The following is a 5,982-nucleotide window of genomic DNA, read 5'->3' on the forward strand; positions in this document are numbered from 1 at the left end:
GGCTGAGAAAAAATAGCTTAGACCTGGATTCTTGCAACCGGCTGCACCTGTATCTGGCTTAACTGTTAGCCCTGACCTTCAAAAGAGACATATAAATATCCCATACTCCCTACTCTTGCTTGCTGACACCAATATACAGGTCTCAGCTTGCGGTGCATGAATGTAAAAAAAAAATCTTAAACTATCACAATGTCTCTTGGCCTGGTTCCTGTTGGCTCAAACCCAACACCCTGAATTTATGACACCAACTTATATTTGGCCAAAAAGGAACCAGGTCAAACTGCATTCTTCTTTGAAGTTCTAGTCAGTTGGTAAGTGACAATTATTTCTTTCATGTAACCTTTAACAGAAATTCTTAAGTTTCATTGATTATACCCCAAAAGACAAGGGACCCATGGTAATTCAGATGGGCACCTCTGAAATTTTTGTCACTCTCCTGTCCAGTTCTAACCAGATTATTTTTATTTTTTTTTAATTTAATAAATCTTTATTGTTCAGATTATTACAATTGTTTCTCCTTTTTCCCCCCATAGCTCCCCTCCACCAGGTTCCCACCCCACCCTTTGCCCTTACCTCACCCCACACTGTCCTCATCCATAGGTGTATGATTTTTGTCCAGTCTCTTTCTGCACCCTCCATACCCCTTTCCCCCTGAGAATTATCAGTCCACTCCCTTTATATGCCCCTGATTCTATTATATTCACCAGATTATTCTGTCCCTCAGGTTTTTAATTCACTTGATTTTTAGGTTCACTTGTTGATAGATATGTATTTATTGTTCATAATTTTTATCTTTACTTTTTTCTTCTTCCTCTTCTTTAAGAATACCTTTCAGCATTTCATATAATACTGGTTTGGTGGTGATGAACTCCTTTAGCTTTTTCTTATCTGTGAAACTCTTTATCTGCCCTTCAATTCTGAATGAAAGCTTTGCTGGGTAGAGTAGTCTTGGTTGTAGGTTCTTGCTATTCATCCCTTTGAAAATTTCTTGCCACTGTCATCTGGCCTGCATAGTTTCTGTTGAGAAGTCAGCTGACAATCGTATGGGTGCTCCCTTGTAGGTAACTAACTGTTTTTCTCTTGCTGCTTTTAATATTCTCTCTTTGTCTTTTGCTCTTGGCATTTTAATTATGATGTCTCTTGGTATGGTCCTCTTTGGATTCCTTTTGTTTGGGGTTCTGTGCGCTTCCTGGACTTGTAAGTCTATTTCTTTCACCAGGTGGGGGAAGTTTTTGGTCATTATTTCTTCCAATAGGTTTTCAGTATCTTGCTCTCTCTCTTCTTCTGGCACCCGCATAATTCTGATGTTGGTACGCTTGAAGTTGTCCCAGAGGCTTCTTACACTATCTTCAACTTTTTGGATTCCTTTTTCTTTTTTTTGCTTTTTTGGTTGAGTGCTTTTTGCTTATTTGTATTTCAAATCTTTGACTTGATTCTTGCGTTCCTCTAGTCTGCTGTTGGGTCTCTCTATAATATTTTTTATTTCAGTCAGTGTATGTTTAATTTCTAGTTGGTCCTTTTTCAATTATTCAAGGGTCTCGTTATATTTATCGGCCTTTTCTAGGATATTCTTGAAGAGCCTTATAACCGTGGTTTTGAATTCTATATCCAGTCGTTTGTTTTCCTCCATTTCTTTCGTTTGTGATCTGTTTCTTCGTCTCCCCATTTTTCACTGCTTCCCTGAGTTGTGCGCTAGGTTTCCTATATGGCCCAGTGGATCGGCCTCCCCAGTTAACCTGAGGTGGACACTCTTGGTGCACCCCTTTGTGGACTGTGTGTACAGCCTTGTTGTAGTTAAGTCTTGATTGTTGTTGGTATCACTGGGAGGAATTGACCTGCAGGCCAGTTAGCTGTGAGATTGACCTGCAGGCCAGTTGGCTGTGAGGATCAGCTGTGTCTACACTGGGAGATTTTCGGTGCTGGAGACAGCCTTATAGGATTAGCCTTGCCAGATTGCAAAAGCCTCTGTGCTCAGCTTGGAAGGGGTGGAGTCTCAGGGCGGGGCAGACAGTCTTGGCTTCCCGTCAACCCTGCCCTTGCGTGCGAGTCTCCAGACCTCTGCCTTCTACAGTTCCCGAGTTTCCGCCTTATAGTCCAGATTTCCCCCGTAAGAGCATGGGTCCCCAGGGGCTCGCCCGGAACTGCAGTTCAGTGCAGTCGGAACTGGGGTTCAGTGCCGTCAGGAGCTTCTGACTCCCTTCCGCTAGGGAGAGCCTGTGGTAACCTCTGCAGTCAGTCTTTGTGCACACTCAAGCCTCCAGACCCCTGCCGCCACCACTCCCCTGAGTCTCCGAGTCTCTGTGTGCCTTTCTCTCTACCTGACAGTCCAAACTCCCCCTGTATGAGCCCACAGGGTTTCACCCGGAACTGAGGTTCAGTGCAGTTGGAACTGGGGTTCAGTGCAGTCGGGGGCTTCTTTCCCCCTCCCGCCAGAGAAAGCCAGCCAGGCACTGCGCAGCCCTTCCTCTCTACATGCGTGTCTCCGTACCTCAGCTCTTTGCCGCTCCTTCTCCGTGAGCTTTCCTCTTTCCTTCTAGTTGTAGAATTTCCACTCAGCCAGCTTTCCTGTGGTTCTGGATGGTGTCCATTCTATCTTTTAGTTGTAGTTTTGAAATTGTTGTGTGGGGCAGCAGTTTAGGTGCTTACCTATGCCACCATCTTGGTTTCTCCCCTTAACTATTAAGTCTTAACTGTCTATGACACAACTGAGATCCTTTTCGGTGTATTCTTCCTTTCTTCGCTTTAGGCGAAAATATCATCCCCTCCAGAGGTCCCAGGTCGAAGGCACCAGTTTGTAGTGAACCCCTTTCACGTTCCATGAGGTTCAGGATTCAGGTTCAGGGTTTGGGCTCTGGACGAGGCCGCATGCAAATGAAAGAGACTGGAAAATATTAATTTGGAAATATTGGGGGCCAGGCGGGAGCCCAACTCAAGGGGAAGGACTCCTAACCAGATTATTTTTAAAACCATAGGAAAAGACTGAAATTCCCCTTCAATCTGAAATTGCATGCAAGTTTTTACAACATTAACTGGGAAAAACAAGATTCCCAACATGGAATCCAATAGACCTCCATAGATAAAATCATTGATCAATGAGTAGTTGCAGTAGGCAGATGCTCTTTAATGGGACCCTCAATGCCAAAAACAAAAACAAAAAAAGGACATTGCTAAACCCATTATGGAAAAGAACAGGTATCAAGACTCAATAATACTCTCTAATTCTATGTCATTTCAGTCCCTTGAAAGCCTGATAAAAGTATTTGTAAATTTGTTATGATGCTTGTGGTCTTGAAGCAATGTTTGAACTCTTTCCAATGGAATGAAAATTGCTTCTGTTGTCCCTGCAAGTAATGCTGCCATGCTATGGGTTGCAAAATCTGGGTTACTGATATGCTGATTGAGAAGGCAAGATAAAACCTCATACAGACTAAATGTAAGTGCCAGTGTAGTTGTTTTCTGCATTAATGGGGGAAGGATTCTGCCACACAAGTTTTGAAATACATTAATTCTAAACTGAAGCACTACATTCCTGTTTTTGATTACATACAGCTGTTGCCAAAAGAGGACCTTCTGAATGGGAAATGTGATCACTATATTGCTGAAAGTTACACAGCATCCATACAAATGATGTTTCATTTCACCAAAATCTGTAATATAAAGTGATATATTTTATGTTGAAGATGTTATGATGGACAAACTCTTTTCATGAACTTCTGAATCCATCATGTGGCTTAAGGTCTGTCTTCTTCATGAAGGATTTTTTTTAACCCTTATTTGTGAAGAATTATGACTGGATACTACTGTAGGCCCAAAGTCTGCCCTGTAACACCATCTGGACCAGGTGTTTTGAGGAATGGTAACTTTTTGGTAACATTCTCAATATTTTTCCATTGTTAATGGTCTGTTAGTTTCTCTCTTCTAGAGTCAATTTTGATAACTGAATTTCCTGCTTCTCTCACTCACCAGTTGGGTGCCGGGCTCCATTCCAGGTAGCCACCTGCAGGTGGGTCAGTGAGCAATCCCTCTCAGGCAGGCACAGACCTTTTATGACTGCAGTTCTCTTTTCTCATTCAAATGCCAAAGAGGTCATGATAGGTGTTTAGTCAGCAACATGGTGACCAGTAGGATGGGAGTGAGGGAGAGAGTGTGAGTGAGCAAGGGAATAAGAGGGGAGTATGCGGATGTGCCTGGTGCATGTGTGTGTGAGTGTGTGAGTGAGAGACAGATCTTGCAGGAGTCTCAGGGGCTGATGGATCAGCCCCAGCTACTGTGCTACCGACACTTCCCAGGTAGAAAAAAACACCCAATCAGAGCAGCACTTGGGAAAAAAATTAAAAAGCAGGAGGAGAGTTTAAGGGAGCTTTGTAACAACATGAAATGAAGCAACATCCACATAATAGGGCTCCCAGAAGGAGAAGAAGCTGAACAAGGAATAGAAAGCCTGTTTAAAGAGATGACAGAAAACTTTCCTAACTTGGGGAAGAAAAAAGTCATACAAGTCCAGGAGGCACAGAGAGTCCCAAACAAGATGAACCCAAAAGACCTACTTCAAGACACATCATAATTAAAATGGCAAAAGTTAAAGACAAAGAAAGAATCTTAAAGGCTGTAAGAGAAAGAAACAAAATTACCTACATCCCTTGTATTATTAGATTATCTGCTGATTTCTCAACAGAAAAACATCAGGCCAGAAGGGAGTGGCATAAAGTATGCAAAGTAATGAAGATCAAGAGAATGAATACAAGAATATTCTATCCAGCAAGGCTATAATTCAAAATTAAAGGTGAAATCAGGAGCTTTGAAGACAAAAAAAGGCTAAAGGAGTTTGTTACTACCAAACCAGCAATGCAAGAAATCTTAACGGGACAGTTGTAAGAAGAAGAAATAGAAAGAGAGGGAGGAATACAGGAATAAAAAAAAAATGGCAACACACGAGTACCTATCAATGGATTAAATGTTCTAATTAAAAGACATAAGGTAGCTAAATGGAGAAGAAAACATGACCCGTATATACGCTGTCTACAAGAGACCCACCTCAGAACAAAGGACTCACACAGACAGAAAGTGAAGGAATGGGGAAAAAAATTTTTCAGGCACATAGAAATGAAAAAAAGCTGAGATAGCAATACTTATATCTGATAAAATAGACCTCAAAGTAAAAGCCATAACAAGAGATAAGGAAAGCCACTTAATAATGGTAAAGGGATCTATATAACAAAAGGATTTAACTCTGGTAAACATATATGCACCCAACACAGAAACAACCACATATATAAAAAACATCTGGAAGATATCAAGGGAGAGATAGACAGCAATATAATCATAGTAGGGGACTTCAATACCCCACTTTCATCACTTGATAAATCTTCAGGGGAAAAAATCGACAAGGAAACAGCAATCCTAAATGACACACTAGATCAAATGAAACTAATAGACATCTTCAGAACATTTCACCCCAAAGCTACGGAATATACCTTCTTCTCAAGTGCACATGGGACATTTTCAAAGAGAGACCACATGTTAAGTCACAATCTAAGTATCCACAAAGTCAAGAAAATTGAAATTATATCAAGCATCTTCTTAGATCACTATGACATGAAATTAGAAATCAGCTACAGTAAAAATGCTCAAAAACAATCAAATACATGGAGGCTAAATAGCATGCTATTAAACAATGAATGGGTTACCAAACATATCAAAGAAGAAATAGAAAATATCCTGAAAAGAAATGAAAATGAACACACAACAATCCAAAATCTATGGGACACAGTGAAAGCAGTCCTAAGAGGGAAGTTCATAGCCCTACAGGCCTACCTCAAAAAATAAGAAAAAATGGTAATAAGTTATTTAACACTACAACTTAAAGAATTAGTAAGAAATGAACAAAAAATAGCCCAGAGTAAATAGGAGGAAGGAAATAATAAAAATCAGAGCAGAAATAAATGACATAGAGGCCAAGAAATCAATAAAAAACATTAATAC

At 40.7% G+C, this 5,982-nt stretch overlaps 1 pseudogene across 1 annotated transcript; it reads right to left on the reverse strand.

Moving 5' to 3' along the window:
• Positions 1-331: 331 nt before the first annotated feature.
• On the reverse strand, positions 332-3,726 carry LOC308244538 (mitochondrial nicotinamide adenine dinucleotide transporter SLC25A51-like; annotated as a pseudogene). The gene is made up of 2 exons: positions 2,944-3,726; positions 332-436 (listed from the first exon to the last, which is right to left on the reverse strand). The product of its transcript is annotated as a mitochondrial nicotinamide adenine dinucleotide transporter SLC25A51-like (transcript).
• Between the last annotated feature and the right edge of the window lie 2,256 nt (positions 3,727-5,982).

This window comes from Plecotus auritus (genome assembly GCF_963455305.1).
Source record: "Plecotus auritus genome assembly, chromosome: 3".
Classification (NCBI taxonomy): Eukaryota; Metazoa; Chordata; class Mammalia; order Chiroptera; family Vespertilionidae; genus Plecotus; species Plecotus auritus.